The 15555-nt window shown below is 44.8% G+C and overlaps 1 long non-coding RNA gene across 1 annotated transcript in view; it reads right to left on the bottom strand.

Annotated features, from left to right (window-relative positions):
* Positions 1-14619: 14619 nt before the first annotated feature.
* Positions 14620-15555, bottom strand: part of LOC128806255 (uncharacterized) — a 30854-nt gene continuing 29918 nt past the window's right edge. Inside the window, exon 4 of the long non-coding RNA XR_008436746.1 lies at positions 14620-15122. This is a non-coding gene — a long non-coding RNA (uncharacterized LOC128806255). The remainder of the gene's footprint in view (positions 15123-15555) is intronic.

Genomic DNA, 15555 nt, shown 5'->3' with positions numbered 1-15555 from the left:
CCATTACTTTGGGAAATGCCGTTCCTCACTGCCTGTCAAGCACTTGGCATTTTCTGAAAACCAGGCAAATTATTAAGGAGCCTTAACAAGGTCTTCAGGATATACCTGTCAGTCTCTTTTTTTTCTTTTAAATATCAGGAGCTGTTTTAATTCACTGCATTTTCCATGTAGGTGGCAGTTTTCTTCTCAGTTACACCAGGCAAAATCCCAAACTTCTCTGAAGTGCAGGGCAAATTGTGTGAAAAGTGCCTCAGCACCACATACAGTAAAGTTTAGGATATGGGAAGGTGAGAGTGTGAGGCTTATTGAAAAAATACAGACACTGAGATTTGCTTCAATCACTGCAGTGTAACTGGAAACTCTAATGTTTAGAAAATCTTATATCTGAATTTTCCAGTTAGCTTTCAAGTAATTAAAAATAATTTTTTTAAAAATGCAGTTTGATGCTCTAATAATTCCAAACCTATGGAAAGTTTGCCAGCTGGACAGGCCTTCAGGACAAACTGCAAGCACTTGGGCAGTATCTTTCCTCATCATTTTGAGGGATTTTAATTAAAGACATCTCTTGGAGCACAGCTTAAAGGAAGGCACCTTTCAGAAGCTGGATCCTTCATGCCAGAGCAAGGCCTGGTGAAGACCCGCTGTGTGCACAGGGCTGTGGACACGGCGGCGGCTGTGCCAGCAGTGCTCCTGCAGGAAGGAGCTGCTTTTGGGCTCTTCTGGAAGACAGTTCTCCTCAGTTACATATTTAAACCATCTGAGGAAGGAAAGTACGAGACCTAAACACCCTTGGAGAAAAACCTTCAGAGCCTGCTCCCTTCCCAGGGACAACATCCTACAGGTTAAGGGTGCTCCTACACCTAAGAAACACTCAGGATTTATTAAACATGCAAAAGGACAGGAAGGAAAATTGATGAATACAAACTAATAAGGCCAGAAGAACCTGGTTGAAAAACCCAATAGTTGCATTGTGGGTAAAAATAACATTCCTTCAAAGACAGCAGATTAAATTCTAAGGGATAATGCAGCAATATCTTGCTCTGACAGGCATCTCCTTGCCCTGATAATGTGCACATATGTTGAAAAAACAGAACTCACAATCCTTACAAATGTATAAAACTGAAACACTGATTGCACTAAAAATGTATTACAAACTGCACCTGCATCATTTTATTAATTAATGTTTAATGCCCAACAGAATGTAGTTTTGGAACTGATAGATTGCTGGATTGTTATCTCCCTTAATTTCTTTTCAATAAATTAAACCCCACCAATCTGCTATGGACACCCTTATATGTAGAGGGAAGACATTTGATTGATAATGTTTATGAATAATGGCACTCAAATGAATTACCACTTCACAAGATAAGGAGATTATTAGGTTGTGGGCTCTATTTCCTACTTCTTCACTTCTAAAGCTATGATTCCAGGAAGAAAATCCTTGTAGATGTTGCTGATTTTACAAGAAAGGTGATGTGGGGTGATACTGAAAATCATGGTTCTCTTTTTCTAGGCATGGACAAACCAGGAGTATTTTGGCAGCCTGCAGAGAAACCTTGGGAGAAGCAATGTCAGGCAGAGGATGCAGGACAGTCCTTAATCCAGACCAATGCACTGCATTTATGGCAAGGCAGGGGCTGGATTTTAACATGAGGATGGTGCAGGGAGACAAGGAAGGAGAGAGGATGAACAGATGTGGGCCACTGACATTCACTTCCAAAAACCCACTGAAGAAGTATGCATGGGTGTGCAGAAATATCTGGACATGGCTTTGTGCATTAGGAGGAAATAGGTGGAAAGGACCTAAACCATCAGCCTGGGTGTTCATCTTTAGAAACCTCATCCATTGCCATAGTTTGATCCAGTATGTTCAGTGACAGATACCTCAAAGCTCTTCTAAGCAGACATTGCAGTGCTTGTGTGCAAAGCATGTGCTAGCACAAAGATGTTATCTTCAAGTTTGTTGGAAATAAGTACTTCAAATCTGGAGTTTGCTATTTAAAACTGCTCTGTTAAAAAAGCAGTAAATTAAAAGACTGAATGCCACTTTTCAAACTGCCAGTACTCTTCAGAAATGAATTTTTAGTATCTCTAATGGCATGTTTTCCTATGGATTACTAAAACCATAGCCAAGGGGAGCCATTATTATCAACATGAGTCCAGGGCATCAGACAGCTAATTAATAGCAGATCACTCTTCTCCCAGTTCCATGTTTTTTCCAATGTGAAGATCTCCATAATTGAATGCCATACAAAATATTATGCAAAGCATCCAGCTTTTTCCCAAGATCAGCAGGAGCTGAGTGCCATTGAGAGGATGTGCCATCACAGAGCTGGAGGAGCTCTGATGGTCACTCATTGAAAGGCTACAAATGCAAATCACAGTAGGACTCAGAATGGAGTCTGGGGGAATGTGAGAATAACTGAAGCCCAGCTGGAATGAAAAATCCTCTGGAGCAACAAATTCAATATGCCAGGAAAAAAAAAATTAGGTCTGAATCGAATAAAGTCTTGCAAGCAGAGTGGCAAACACAGCAGCAAAAGTTATGCTCAGAGATGGAAACCAGAATAAAAAGGGTGGGGGTTTACCACGGTGGGAATGGAGACCTGAAACATATTAATTAATTGCATTCTCCCAAATTAAAATAAGGACACTGCCATCCCTAAACTCCTGCATGGAAGCAAGTGCCTTGGCCTTCTGCTGTCCTTGCACAACCAAGCTTTCTCTGTGTCTTCCTAGTGAAATACGTGCAATATCCAATTACCAATCAGTTGCCAATTAAAACACTGTTTCCCAATAATATGATCCTGCTAACTGAATTTCCATGCAGTCTTGGCACCCTGGTCTGTGAGCAGCTCTGCCATCCATCAGTCCTTGTGCTCTCAGGTCTAGGGATGTGCCCAGCAGATGCCCAAGGATGCTGCCTGAATGCCAACTGCTGGTTTTCACATAGGCAGAGGTGGAGGGGGTGGGAACAAACATTTCCATGTGGAACACAATTAAAATTGACCCATGAGGTATCACTGTTGCTCCAGAGAAATTCAGCAGCCAGGGTGTTTTTCTGGGCATAAGCTGAGACTGGGAGTGGGGGACTGACTCCAGTGAGGATGTACCAACACGAGCTCTGGTTACTTTTCCTCCCTTTCCCAAACTCCACACGTGCCCGCACCTTTAAAGAGAAACTCAACAGCACCACCTACCCAAATGCCACCAGTTGCGCCTTCTTTCTGCCACTCCTGCAGAAGCTCCCTGCTTGCTGTCCTACTGCCTCTTGCCAAACTCCCACGTGGGATGGAGTCAGGCTCTGCCATTGCTCCAGCTGCTGGAGCTGCCAAGTGAAGGCAGTGGGTTCCAACTGCTTTCAGACCCCACTTTCAGCTGCCTCAGGGAACCAGAGAGCAAAGCCAGCAGCAAACAAATCCACTGCTGGTCACAGCACACACCATGGGATTCCTTGGGCCTGGCTGCTTCATCCCAGTGAAATATTTACAGCAAAAATAAATACTCCAGCAAAACCTTCCAGAACATGCAATTTCAGAGCATGATTGGCTGTATTCAAGCCTACATATTCCCAATTTTAACCAAAAAAGGGATTCATAGCATTTACCCTGTATGGAAATACACCTACTGCAAACATTCCAATGTTTGTAGGAGCAAAGATTCAGACTAAGCAACAGCCCATCCCCACAGTATCAGTGTCAGGCTTCCCTAACAGCTGTCCATGGATTAACTGTGCCCGTTTGTTTTTCCCAAACTCTGAGAGAAGAGAGGCCAGTGGCTCCTGTGTGTTTGATGATTCCACTGGAACTTCCCAGCACTGCTGCTGCAGGTAGATGTCCAGCTATGTCCATCAATGCTGCACATTTGGGATGAAAGGAGAAATAACTGTTCCTTGGGAACACTGAGCTTCCCTTGGGATGAAGACACTGGCATTCTTAAAAAGAAAAAGTCTTAATTTTCATGTTAAACCAGTCTCAAAAGAAACCCCATCTGCACCATTTTGCATCTTTCCCATCTTTCACTCTTCAGGACCCCTCAGGATAATGGGCTTGTTGGAAATAGAAGTGCCAAGGCTTTGTGATTTCCAGCATCCCCAAGGACCAGTCACACTATCTTTTACTACAGAAGTGATCCCTCGCTACAGAACTGCCAAGGATTTTGGAGAACTGGAAACAGTGAGCAGAAAGCTGCTTTCTCTCCTGAGGTCCCTTGTGACACTGGCTGTACCTCTGCTGGTTTGGGATGGAGAGGATGGCCCAAGCACCTCCCTGTTAAGGGCTCCCATGTAAAGGGGTGTCACTGCTGCGTGGCTGAAAGAATCAGACCCAGGTTTGGTGCCCCCAGAAGGAACCCAAATTTCTAGTCCAGAGCTCTCCTAGCTGCTATTTCTTTGAGTAAGACCTTCACACAGCTAATCCTGAGAATCACAACCTGCAGGAACACTGGGGTTTAGGCCATGTGCTACGAAGGCACCCCTGGGTTTGCTGTAAGCCCCAAATCACCCCAAAACTGAAGAATAAATGATCAGTGCTGAGCAAGGTGAAGCAGTCTCAGTGTGCCCTGACCTCTCACTCTCTTTTAATCTGAATGCACTAAAAGCTCTCCAGAACCAAGCCAGTGTCTGTGCCCAGATATTTGTGCATTTACAGGGCACATGAGACTTCCACTAAACAAATTCTGGGATCTCTCCTGGGCTCAGGAGTCCCTGCAGCTCCTTCTCACAGTGCCACTGGATCACAGCTCCATCGAGCAGGGAGCTGGAGCCCAGACTTCCAGGACCTCCTTTACTGAGTGGGGACATGAAGATAAAGCTGCACCTGGCCCCTGCCAAGTGTCCCAGTCACGTCCTATGCCAGGAATTCTCTTTCCCTACAGCAGTTACAGCTTCCATCCATTGTCCCCTTCCAGCCATTGTCCCCTGTGCCTGCAGAAGTGGCCTGAGGCTGCAGGTGCTGTGCTCAGCCAGGCCTTGAGCCCCTCTGCCACTATAGACAGGCCAGGAAAGGTGGAGGAAAGGAGCCAGTGCCAGAGTTATGTTTGGAGCTTGTCTGGACAGATGGATTCGTGCCTGCTCCTATGCAGCTCCAGCTCCCTGATCTGTTCACAGCCTTGGCCTCTCCCAGTGTTAGCCACAGAAATCCTGCTCAGAAAAAGGGGCAATTACCTTGGCCGAGCTGGGAAGAACAGCCCCTCTACACTGGGATTACCTTTCTCCTGCCTGATTGTCCCAACAGAGTAAATGCAGTTTTGGAACACACATCTGGCCTCTGAACTGAATAGTTACATACCTAATGCTAATTAATTTTACTTTAGAGACTACCCAACTATTGCTCTACATTTGTCAGCACTTCCTATAAATACACCTAGTACTAGATTATTATGAAAAATGTTTAAAATTGGGTTGCTCCACTTGAATATGCTAGGTTATCTTTTCTGCAGACAAAAGACCCACTAAACAGTGAGCTTTTCTGGAAGATTAACCTGCTGTATTAAAAAACACAGAGTCCCCCTCAAAGATATGGGAACCTTCTCTTTTCTAAAGGGAAGAATGACCCATGGACACTGCAGCAGGAATTGCTCTTCTCCTGTTCATTATCCAGGGAGGTCATTCCCTATCATGTTACAGAATAATTTCATTCTGTTTTAGAGCTCACTTTCCCCCAGGTGCTCTCCAGGGTGCCTGATATGAATTCTTTGTGGTAGTTAACATTTACTGAACGGCACTGTAACACCCCTGCCAGCCATGGGGAAAGGGAGCCAGTACCTCAGGTAAACACAAAGGGTTTTTCTCTATGGAAAACCAGCTGTGCAATGTGTGGATCACTGATTTCAGCAAGGGCTGGCTGCTCCACACCAGCCCTGACCCAGGCAGGGCTGCCTGTGGGGACCTGAAAGGAGCAAAAGCCACCACCTCCCTCAGGCTGGGCTGAGATGTGACACAAGGAGCCAGCAGAAATCAGTCACAGTGGATCTGCCTCCTCCTATGACCCTCCAGGTGTTAAAGAGGTAATAGATCTTCTCAAATCCTAAATATTTTTAATATGTCCAACTCATAGGAATGTAACTGAAACACATCTCTCAGTCATTCCTGACAGCAATGATGTCCTCCTGCACAAGTAATTAAAAATCAGGAAATAGCAGGCTGTATTTTCTCAGAACCCCTCACATTTACTCATTTTTCACTGAAGCTTTTTCCAGACCCTTACATTCCTTGTGTTTCTCTTGGGATCACTGCTGTAGATTTGAGAGGGGCTTGGACACCAAAGAAGCTCAGCTCTTGCTCCTTTGAGCTGAGGAAAGGCTATCCTAGATCACACAAATCTGCCCAGGACACTGCCTCTGGAAACAGCCAGGTGTAAGGGACATGGAGCAAGCCCAGAGCTGTTGCATCCCGGACTTTGGGTTTAGATCAGGGTTCTGATGTGTGTTAGCAGATTCTGTGTACCACCGTGTATTTCCTGTGTATCCCCCCGTGTATCCCCCGGGTTTTCCCCCTGCGGTAGCCGGTTCCCAGGTTGCCTTACCATGCAGGCCCAGCTCGATCCCCCCTGTCCCTTTCTGTGGGTCCTTTCCTGCCGTTACCCCTCCCCCGTGGCCGGGGTCGCCCCGGCCCCAGTGCCAGTCCCAGCCGCATGCCCAGCGGCCCCCCCCGGGCCACGTCACACCCCCCGCAGCCGTGGGGCTGCCCGGGGCCCCGGTGCCGCTCCTGCTGCCTCCCCATTGGCTCCTGCCTTCCACACCACACCCCTGCAGCCCCGGGAATGCCCTGGGCCCCGGGGGCCATCCCCTACTGTGTCCCTATTGGTTTCCCCAGACCACATGACATCCCCCGCTCCACCCCCGATAAAAGCCCCACGTGGCCAGGGCCGCAGGGCCATATTCCCCAATACAGGAACGGGGGGCACACCAATAAAATGCTCTCAGCTCCTGCCGTGGGGAATTTGGTCCTTCCTTCACCCCCTTTACCGAGGTCCCTTGTGCGCGGCGGTAGAAACAGGCGACCCACCTTCCCGGAGCACACGGCGCCCGGGAACAGTGGCGGGACTGGGATCAGAGGAGCCGCGGTGCCCTGCCGGGCATGGTGGCTGCTCCAGACCTGGGAGAGACAGCAGAACGCCGGACAGAGACAGATTGCTTTTCTGTGCCCCCCAGTTCCCAGCAGCCAAGAGACTTCACAGTGCAAAGATGTGATCTTTGAACTTAGGAGATAAGGAAATGGATATTCCCTTTGTGTATTTGTGTGATCTCTCTGCCACCCATAGGAAACCCCAGAGGGAAACAATGTGGGCATGGAGCTCCCACTGCAGCAGGAGGGAAGAATCAGAGCTCTGGGGCAGTGTCCTGGGCCCAGGCACTGAGGGGAGACAGAAGCCCATGCAGGAGCCAATGATGGAGGAAATGGGTGTCAGCTCCAAGCCAACATCTCATCTGTCACTTTTTCATTCTATTGGTGGGAGATAGAATGAACCAAAGTTAATCACCCCAGTGGTACAGGTTAAAAAGAGCAATGGACTGCTGTTTATAACCAACCCCTTCAGCTGAGCCAGGCTTGCTGATACCAATTTTAAAATAGATTATTACAACTTGATTTCTAAGTTGTTCCTAATGGCCCACAGTGTCCTTATGTGAGAGCACTTGTTATTCATAGTGCAAGCAGAGCTTAATCCCAGGTATGAAATGATAACTGATGAGCAATAAGTCCTTGGGGTATAAAATCACAATTTATCCTGGATTAATCATCATGGACTACCTGAGAACAGTTCACTGCCATGTATTTTAAAGACACATTATCTTTTGAATTTGGTTTACTGCACTTTTCTGAATTGAAAAACACACTCATCCTTGTCATCCTGCCAGTCACTTCCAATACTTAAGTACCTGAAAATAAGTTACCTAAACTTAAGTAATTTCAACTTATTTACATACTTATTTCCTTTCACAATAAATATATTTTCTAAAATTCTCTAACACTGGTATCATTTCATGTGGAATTTTCCTGTCATTCCCTTCAGGCAGCAGGGGGAATGTTATTGAGTGCAGCCCCAGTTGTTTTGTGCTTTCCCAGGAATCAAATTATCTGTCTTGATTTGATTTCTGGATCCAAGCAGGTTTTGGTGGGATGGCATTTATCTTGCTTAAACAGTGAGCAAACACAGCTCAGAAATGAAATATCTCAAATTATTCACTGTAGGAAGGTCACTGCAAAAGGAGCTCAATAATGATTTAAAACAACATTAACCATTCCCAGTTCTTTATATGTAGTACCCACAAACACATTAAAAATTGGCATTACACAATCCTGACCATCAGCAGGAACTAAGGATTCCCAGTTTTTCTGCCCAGAAATCTTAAAACCAGAAACTCTTAAAAACAAACAAGTGTGAGTTAAGTGTTGGTAACACAGACATTGCTCATGACTTGGTTTGAAACACACACACACAAATAAACAAAAAAAACCCACCCTGTCACTAAGACATTTCTGAGTTGTCCCAGCTGATTAAAAAAAGCCCAGCCCAGTTGGCACATCAATATCCAGGTTTTCTATTTGGTGCCATAATTGTCATAAAAGGTCACCTAGGGAAAGTGGTTTTGCTCCATTTCCCATAAAGGTACCTGTGAACAGAGTTTAACCACATCCTTTATTTGAGCTGGAGCAGCAGAGACCCTGCAGATCTCTCTAACCTAGAATTGGGTTTAAATTAGGGCTGCTCGTACCAGTCTAAACCTAGGGAAGTGCCAGGAAAGTCAAAAGCCATCAGAATTTCAGTTTTAGTCTAGGACAGAAGCAGCAAGGGCCCTGCTTTTCATCTCCCTACAATTTCAGAGCTCCAGCACTTGCTAAGTATCTATCTTACTTGGGATGCTCCTAAACAATCTGAATCCTCAAATAACACCATTACCTGGGCAATAAAATAGACCTTCGGTAGATTGTTTAGGATTTCCAGAGAGTACACAGCAGAGTAGGGAGAGTGAAGCCTTGTGAATGGAAATACAAAGTGAAATTGGAACTGAGGCATTTTGGGAACATTGCTGAGCTGAATGGCAGTTCAAAGAACCATCACTAAGTGATGGCTAAAAGCTCCAAAACAGCTTTATTTTAGGCTTGGCTGCACAGAGAAGTGTGTGCTAATAAACGGAATCATAAAAAATAAATTGTTTCCATGTTGATTTCTTTAGAATTAATACCTGCAACCACAGTCTCACCACATTCATTAAAGCTTGTGCTCTGATGTTGCACAGGACAAGGTTTGAGGAACTGTATTCTTTTGGAGAATTGGGTACTTGCTTTCCACAGGGAAAGTTTTCCTCTCCCAGAACAGCAGTTACCCACAATGATGGGTTTTAATTAGGGATAACTTCATGTACAGTGTTCAGTATTTAAGCTGCAGGGGAAAGATTCTGAGAGAACACTGAGGAATTCAAGCACATATTGCCATTAGCTGAAATACTGAAGAACATTGCTGAATTCCTTTAAAATAACCAGGGGAGTTTTGACAGACTTTTACCAATGGCTCTAGTCAATTCCCCTCTCCCCTCAGGTGGCTTCCCACCCTAAGAGTGGGGTGACATCCTGGATGATATCCTAGGTGATATCCCAGACAAAGGGAAGGAAATCTGGGATTTGTGGTGGCTCCACAGATCCCTGACAGAAGAGGAAACAGGGGGAAACGTGGGAGGAACAAGCAGTGAGTGATATCCACGTTCTGGCATGGCTAGGAAGGGGGAAAGGGCACATCCACAGGGATCCTAGAGCTGAGCAAACATGAAAGCACAGAGAACTTTAAACATGGATGAGAGGAGACAACCTGAGAGGAGAAAAAGCAACAGCTCAGACACAGCCCCGAGCAGCCCTGGCTCCAGCAGCACCAGGGTGTGCTCCTGGGGATCAGGGACACGCAACTGCCCTGTCCCATGGCTCGGTGTCACTGAGGCTGTGACAGCACCAGGCACCACTCAAAGGCCTGCAAAGCTCTTCTTTGGGCCCCTCAGCACATCAGAGTTCTCTCACAACAAATACAAACATTTTACCCACTCCCACCAGTTTGCCAAGTGTCTTACAAAATGAGTAAGCCCTGTCTCCCTCTCCAAATTCAGCTTTCCGAAAGTTGAACATCATGTGCCATATCAGTGGGGTCCCCATTTCTTAATTTAAAAAACAGAATAAAAAGTATGGGTAGCCAGTATGAGCCTCGGAGGTACTCCTGAGGTTTTCCTGCCATGGCTACCATGCTGAAAGTAGCTGCAATTGATATTTGTTATTTCCTTATTTAACCTGAGAACTAATTAGCTATCATATGTCCTTCCACGGACACATCCAGAATGGAGTAATAATGTAGTCCATAAATAAACACAGCAATAGTTCACCAGCGTGATAGTTTGACATTCCACAAATGAAGAAAAAAGGACAAACAACCTAAAAAGGTCGTGTGATTATTTTTAACCTATATTTAATTACATGTGTAAATAGATTAGCAACAGCAACAGCTCTGGACAAGCAATTAGACAGTTAATTACAGGGAAAATGCAACTGAAGGCTCCAAGAGATGACCACCCCTCTGCTCCCCAGCCCAGGTGCTCAAGAACTCTCAGGTTTGTTTGTTTAGCTTTAAAAAATCTGTTCATGTAGGTCAGACACAGCCACCAAGTGCAATGCACAGAACTAAAAGAGAAGCTCAGCTCTCCCACAAACATTTCCCTTCTCCTTTGTCTCGCCACTGCTGTGAACCCAAGGAACAGTTCTTGCACCCACCCAAGCAGAGAAACTTACACATGAGTTCTGCTCCCCTTCTCCCACTATAAAACATCCCTGTTGGAAAAAACTTTGCATGATCCTTTACAGGGAACATGCCAGTTTTTCCTGGATTATTGCAGTACTTTTGAGATCTGCTGGTTTTCATCACTAAATACAATATTTGAAAAGGGATGTTCTTCAGTAATTTATTCCCTTGAGAGAAGTTTACAGCAACTAAACTGACGAGTCATGAGTCTAAGTAAATATGAAAATGCTGATATGCTTCCAAGTGCCTGCACCTACTTCATTAGGTTTTGGTTTATATTTATCTCTCAGCCTGTATCAAAGTCTCCCATGCAACAGAAGCACTTCATTTTCTTCCCATGTTCGATGCCACCTCACCTTCCACAGCTCCTGTCTCAGTCAGGAGGGGAGAGGTTGCCCCAGTCTGTGCCCCAGCAATGACAAAAAAGGATGTGGACTGAGAAGTGTCAAACAATGGCTGAGTAACTGCTCCCAACCTGGCTCTGCCTAAATCATTCCAGCAACTCAAACAGTTCTAATACCGGGGGTTATCCAACACAGCTCAGCTCAGCATGGCCGGCCTGCAGAGAGGCTCCAAACGCAGCTACGCTGACAGGTCTGAAAGGGGGGATTCCAGGGAAGGGCTGGGAACAGCTGAGGATGAGCTGTGGAGCAGCAGGAAACCTTTAACACAGGCACAGAATTCGAAATGGCCACCTGGCAGTGAAATGAACAGGGCTAATGCCTTTATTAATGTTCAGCTCTTTATTAAAAAGATCAGCTGGGCAGGGGGCTCTACGCAGAGCTCACCCCCGCGGTTGTAGTTTTCCCAGGCAGCCAAAAGGAAGGAGGCGTGCAGAGTCTGTCACTGGAGTCCAGAGCAGCAGCTGTCCTTTCTTCTTTCCTTGTGGCACACCGGTGGCCCGAGGATGAGGAGGCGTGGCGTGCAGAGTCTGTTGCTGAAGTCCGGAACAACAGCTGTCTCCACTCCTTCCGTGGTGGCAGCACCAGGGCTCTCTGTCTTCCTGCTTCTCAGAGCCTGACATAGTCTGTTCTTTCTTAGGTGATGGTGACAGTTAAAAGTCAATCAGGGGATGTATTCCCCTCTTCCTCAGCTAGGGCATTTATCTAGATTCCTCTACTTGTTCAGTTTTTGATTTATATTCCTTTTTATCTCCTAAAAATACTCCCATGATCCTAAGGGGTTTTTATTTGCATGTTAGTCCCAGAATGGCAGCGTGGAGGGGTGGGAGGCCAGTTATCTCCAGGTAGTTTAGAGAAAAGAAACAGAGTAATTAGCTAATTAGCATTTCAATATGGGTACTTAGCTAGAGTTAGTAGTTTCTTTTAGTGTTGCCATGGGAACTAGGAAAGCCCTGCCCACATCTCTGGGGAACTCGTGGAAACTGTTCATTACAGGCAGCAGTGGGACTGTGCTCTCCCAGCCTCACATCCCAGAGAGAGGCACAGCGACCATTGCTGTGTGGCTGGCAAAGCCCCGCGTGGTGAGCACCAGGCGCTGCCAGCCGCTTCTCCCCAGGCTGCATTTCCCTCCGCGGGCCTCAGAGCTGCAGGGCACAGTGACAGCACCACCAGGGCCAGGTGACAAACCCCGCAGTGACAGCGGCGGAGGCTCGTGCAGCTCCCTCCCGCTGCGCTCGGACACACCCGGCTCCGTGGGAGGCTTGGCACTGAGGAACAGTCTGGAATCAGCTTTGCTCCAGAGCAGCTTCAGGGAGCTTTCCAAGGCACCCTCGGCTGGCCTAAGGCCTGGAGTCAGTCAGGAGGGAAAAGCACAGCCGAGATGGTTGGAGGAAGCAGCCCCTACATGTGTGCAACAGGGCAGAACTGATAAAAGCTTTTCCAGAATGACCAGGAATATTCTTTCCTGCCTCTGCTGTGCCAGCTCAGTGCCTCTGCCCAGGGCCCTCCATCCTCCCTCAGTTTTAGGAACCTTCCCAGCTGCTCCAGGGGCCCGGAAACACCTCACAGAGCCCCTGAGGAACTCCTCCCTCCCCCATCCCTTTCCCCTCCTTTCTCCCAGCAGCTCCTGCCAGCCCAGTGTCTGATCAATGCCAGAGCCCAGGACACCAGGGGCTTCTGGCTCCTGCAGACACTTCTAAACCTGGCTGCATCCCACGGCTCTGGTAACAACACCCAGAACCATGGCCTCATTTTTTCCTTTGTTTTCATTTAAGGAAATGCCACAAAGTTCTCTGTATCAACAAGTGAAACTGGAATTCTGTAACTTAGAAATCCCAGCTCTGCTACTAACTAACTGTGAAAAACACCAATCACTTGGTTTTTAAAAGTTTTAAAGTTTAATAATAATAATAAAATGGTTATAAAAATAGTAATACAATTAGAGTAATAAAAATTTAGAGTTAGGACAATTACAAGACAATAAAAAGCAAAGAATTACGGACGTCCGGATGCTCTCGGGCACTTAAGCCACGACAAGCATGCCTTGTGAACAAAGGAATAACCTTAAAAGCAATAGCCTGTTGCATATACAAAACACTTCATGATTATGCATATATTTTATTTAAAACAAGAAATTCGTCTGGTACTTGTCAAAAAGTTTCTGTTAATTCCCAGGCGCCTTTGAGTCTAAGTCAGGCTTGAAGAAGTTCGTTTCTGTTGGATAAGGAAAGCCATAAATTCCTCTCCTCTGGAAAATTTAGGGGTTTCTGTAATTGTTATCCTTGTGCGAAGAATTCCTTGATTATCTCATCTCTTTCTTGAGCAAGTTAAAAAGTATCTTACATAGTATAGTTTCTATTTTAACATTGTGTTATAACCTAAAAATACATTCAACACACTACTTGAGAGAATTAATACAGCATAACTTTCCAACGTTACATATATAATATTCATTGTAACTATTGCAAAAAGCCAATCATAAAATATGCATTTTTCACACTAACTAACTAAATTTATTTGCAATCGCATAACAATTTAGAGTTTGAATTCGCTCCGACTGCAGCTTGGTCGGGATTTGCCCACAGTCTACAGAGCAGCTCTGGGTGCAAATTGACAGAGTCAGTGCCTCCTTTGAGTTTGCACACCATTGTATTTCGGCAGAGGGTTTTTATATGTTTTATTTTGCCCTCAGCAATAAGCTATTGCATATTCATGCAGTCCTCTCTCATGGAGGAGGCGTCCTCACTGCTGATGTCTTCTTGGCAGTTGTTCATCTACTCGCCCATATTGTCCAGATATCTCTGGTAAGGGGACAATAGCTCTCTGGGACTTCATTCTCTTTGTCTCTGCTCCTGGGGGTGGGTCTGGGTCTTGGCTTTGGCACCATCTGTCTGGGTTTAGCTTGGGTGTGACTTGATGGCCCGCTCGTTATTGCTGGCTAGGGCTTTTTGAATGTTAATTAGGCGCCTGGCAACTTAATCTGTGAATTCCTTTCGCCTTGGTTTTTACAGTAACTCTAAAACATTTTATGGCTACAGTGTATAACATTTATAACTACAGTTTATTACATGCACCCACAACTGCATGAATTGCATATATAACATTTTCCTTCAATATTTGGCATTTTATGTTCCTGATCATCCTGGAGTCTGAATTAGAAGGCAGTATGTGTAGGCCTCCCATACACTAGCATTTGCTCACTGTGTTTGGACTGACACTTTCAGTGTTCTTTTTTTTTTCCTTAAAAAAAAAAATCCTAATTGAAAGTCCCACAGAGAAGCTTAAAATTATGTTATAAATTTATGTTTAAATTTATAACATAAATTTAAGTTAAATTTATGACAAAGGTAGCTGCTTCTGCAGGTCGGATTTCAAATCTGTGGCTTGAAATGTGACTGACAGAGTGACACACAGTGACAAGAAAAGAGCTCCTTTGGAAGAACTTTTGAAAATCAGTGTTTTTATAATGGATCTGAAGTTCAGGAAATGGGAAGACAAAGAAGCTTTGCTGGTTTTCCATGCATTTAGAGGCCGTGTTCCAGAAAATTAGTTCCTCAGGAAAATGTCTCTAAGGGCAGCATTTAAGGATTCGTTTAAGTCCCACAGAGATTGCAGCAACACTGAAGGCTGAGTACAGATGTAAATGCTGCAAAAAGGGTTGATTTATCTGACAGGCTTTCAGAATCCACTGTGAAGGGAATATGCATTTAAAAAGGGGCTGATACCCCTAAGCTGTGCCAATGTTGCCAGCAATAATAAAGTGCTGAATCACAGGCACTTCTGAAACACAAAGTTCCAAAATTTCTTCTTAGCTGAAATTTGGTCTTTTTTTTTGGTCTGAAATCTTCTTTCCAATACTCATCTTAACTGAAGATAGTAGATTAGCATATTTTATCAACTGCTGGAGTTCCACCTTTGACTGTAATTAAGTTTAGGTCAGGTCCTGAAAAAAAAGTACAGGCTGTTTCAATAAATGAGTTTTAAAACTCTTCATGTCTTAAAACTACTATGTAACAGTGCTTTAAATCTACCTTTTTATATAATTATTCTAAACAGAAAAATTGTTTTTTCATGTTTGCAAAAGAAATCACTAAGTCTGAAGAATTTCCTTAAATAAATCAAAATTGCCCTTAAAACACTGTATTTGTATTTCAGGATTGTTTTATTGCTTTTTTTTTTTTTTTTTCTTCTGCATTTATTTAAACACTGACCCAAAACCAACTTCTACTTTCAAAACTTTTATTTTCAAGAATTTCCTTAACTTTAATCAACACGTATGTTTTCTCCAGGCTTTCAGAAAACTCCATAACAGTCAGAACTTTAATTCAAAATGAAGAAAACCCAAAACAGGTAGATAGAAAAGGGAAGAGACAGAC

This window comes from Vidua macroura, chromosome 4, assembly GCF_024509145.1.
Source record: "Vidua macroura isolate BioBank_ID:100142 chromosome 4, ASM2450914v1, whole genome shotgun sequence".
In the NCBI taxonomy this organism is placed as follows: domain Eukaryota; kingdom Metazoa; phylum Chordata; class Aves; order Passeriformes; family Viduidae; genus Vidua; species Vidua macroura.
This window is presented reverse-complemented; position numbering and strand designations above follow the sequence as displayed.